At 28.5% G+C, this 3,075-nt stretch overlaps 1 long non-coding RNA gene across 1 annotated transcript; it reads left to right on the top strand.

The window, feature by feature from the left end:
• The first annotated feature begins 335 nt into the window (after positions 1-335).
• Positions 336-1,560, top strand: LOC145093111 (uncharacterized). Its single transcript, XR_013702768.1, has 5 exons — positions 336-551; positions 682-757; positions 870-895; positions 1,038-1,232; positions 1,325-1,560. It is a non-coding gene; the product is annotated as an uncharacterized LOC145093111 (long non-coding RNA).
• Positions 1,561-3,075: the final 1,515 nt, after the last annotated feature.

Genomic DNA, 3,075 nt, shown 5'->3' with positions numbered 1-3,075 from the left:
AAATGCGTCTCACGGTCTCACAAAATATAAGTGGTCTCAAATGAACCTAACCCTATATATATATATATATATATATATATATATATATATATATATGAGTGTTGTAAAAATCGGCCTAGACGGCCGATTAATCGGCGCCTAGGCGCTAGGCGGACCTCGACTGAACAGGTTTAGAGGTAACCGGCTTGTGTAATCGGATGGGTCAAAGTCGGTCAAAGCCGGAGATAATCGAACCTAGGCGGAGCTAGACGCTAAAATCGGTCAACTCAGGTCAACGAAATTTAAAAACATTTTGAGGTGAAAATGGTCAAAATATAACAATTGTTGCTAGGGTTCGTTCCAATTTCTCATTCAATCTTATGTGCAGTCAAAGAACACATCGCATTCTCTCTCTCTCTCGACTCAACGAATGAAGTGAAACGGCGGCAACTTTCGTCGACCTTAGCTTCTCTTCCGATCATCACGTCGACTGCTTCCGGTTCGTCGACAACTTCCAGTCTCTCCTTAAATCGACGGTGACAGCTTCTGGTTCGTCGACATCTTCTGCAAAGGTTAGTCGATTCGTTCAATTATTCTTTTCACTGTTTGTTATCAATTTGTTCGGTGTTCGTCAGTAGCTTCCGATCTCTCCTTCAATATATCAATTTGTTCAAATATCCTGTGTTCTTTCTGGAACATCAGGTAAGCAATGAAGATTGGAACAACCTCTAAAATCGTATGTTCTTTCTAAAATCCTTTGTTCTTTCTGCAACAACAGGTAAGCAATAATTTTTTTATAAATGTTTGTTCTTTCTTCATCTTTCTAAAATCGGTTGTCGTTTCTTCATCTTTTTTAATTGTTGGTTGGATTTGTGTCTTGGTTGTAACAGGTAGGGCAGAAGGGTATTTGATTCAGGTAATTTCTTGACCAAAATCTTTAATTGTTTTGTGTATGAAACCATATACCCACCAAGTGTTCGATCAATCGCTTGAGTGAAGGGTATTTGGATTCTGGTAATTTCTTGACTAAAATTATGGTCCCTTGATCATCTGTGAAGTTATCAAGAACCATGGATTGAAGATGTAGGTGGTTTGGTTCTAGTTCTCGGTTCTTTATGGTGTGAAGTTATCAAGAACCATCGTTAGGTTCTAGCAAAGTTAATTCCAAGTGCAGGTTCCGGAAGCTCTGGTGGGACCTCTTCAGCAGGCAAATTCACTTCCCATTGCTCATTATGGAATCAATACAGACACAGGTTTTAAGTAATTTGTTGAATTTGATACAAGTATACAACGACTATGATATACGCATGGATTAAGCTTACGGATATTAAGTAATTTGTTGCAGGATCCTGCACTCCTTGAATTCGCATGGATTGAGCTTCATCGATTAATGTATAAATATGCACATAGACTCTTTGACTGAAAACCCATGTTGTAACTTCAATTAATGCATTGCTTCCATGGAAAACTTCACTTCAACACTTTGACATTTTACAAGTTGAAGTTACATTTATTTTCTTGACAGGATTTGTCATATTCATTTTTAAACTTTAAATTGATTTTGTGTCATTGTTAAACTTATTATTAAACTTTTATGCATATTTTGGATGATAAATGGTTGTGATTGTTAAACTTATTAAGTTATTGTTATACTTTTATGTTTATTTACTTATATTCTTAGTATTAAAGTTAGATTTATAAATTTTTGAATTATTTTTTTTAATAATTAATGGTTCCCGATTAATCCCCGTCTAACCGATTAATCCCTAGACCCTAGTCCACAGTCTAGCTAACGTCTAGCGTTTTCTGCAACCTTGATATATATATATATATATATATATATATATATATATATATATATATATATATATATATATATATATATATATATATATATATATATATATATATATATTAGGTGTACAACAGCGCAAACTGGCGACGAGAATTATTACTGTTTCGATGAATGTTTTTCTTATTCAGAAAATATTATTGTATTGTTTTAGTGGTTATAAATTTTTTTGCTAATATGTTAAAAAAAATTCATGCTCAACCTTTAGGCAAACTTTATGCCCATGTTAAAAAAAATATTTATTGATGTTTCCTTCCTTAAATAATTTTGTTGATTATTTTTTAACCATAATTAGGTTTTGTTCATAAAAAAATGAGTGGTTTGTGCATAATAGATTTATATATTAATTTATCAAGCATATACCTTTTACATTTCAAGGAAAGTTATATATATATATATATATATATATATATATATATATATATATATATATATATATATATATATATATATATATATATATATATATATATATATATATATTATATCTTATTCTATATTATAAACATATATTAATCATACCTTTCAATTTTAAAATATATAAGTTACAAAACTTTTTATACCTATCGGTTATTCATAAATAATTTTTTAATATTATATTTCCCAAAAGACTTCAATTAAGGAAGTTTATATATATATATATATATATATATATATATATATATATATATATATATATATATATATATATACTACTAGTCTACCCGCGCGATGTAGTGGCGCATATAGTTTTCATTTGGTATGTTTTTAATATATATATATATATATATATATATATATATATATATATATATATATATATATATATATATGTGTGTGTGTGTGTGTGTGTATCATACATCATACATACTTACAAATATATATATATATATATATATATATATATATATATATATATATATATATATATATATATACTACTAGTCTACCCGCGCGATGTAGTGGCGCATATAGTTTTCATTTGGTATGTTTTTAATATATATATATATATATATATATACATATATATATATATATATATATATATATATGTGTGTGTGTGTGTGTGTATCATACATCATACATACTTACAAAGCTAGTATTTTTTCTTGAATCTCATGTATTTGAAACCATTTTTTTTAACTTTCTCAAGCCATATTTATTTGAAACCCCCTTTTTTAACCAATGCAACTCAAAAGTTTTCTTAATTATGATTTAACACTCAAAAGTTGTATAAATTATATTATGTTTAATTAGCATTTAGT

Source organism: Lactuca serriola, chromosome 3, assembly GCF_051521515.1.
Source record: "Lactuca serriola cultivar US96UC23 chromosome 3, Lser_US96UC23_V15, whole genome shotgun sequence".
Classification (NCBI taxonomy): Eukaryota; Viridiplantae; Streptophyta; class Magnoliopsida; order Asterales; family Asteraceae; genus Lactuca; species Lactuca serriola.
Note: the sequence above shows the minus strand (reverse complement) of the source record. Positions and strands in the feature narration are given on the sequence as shown.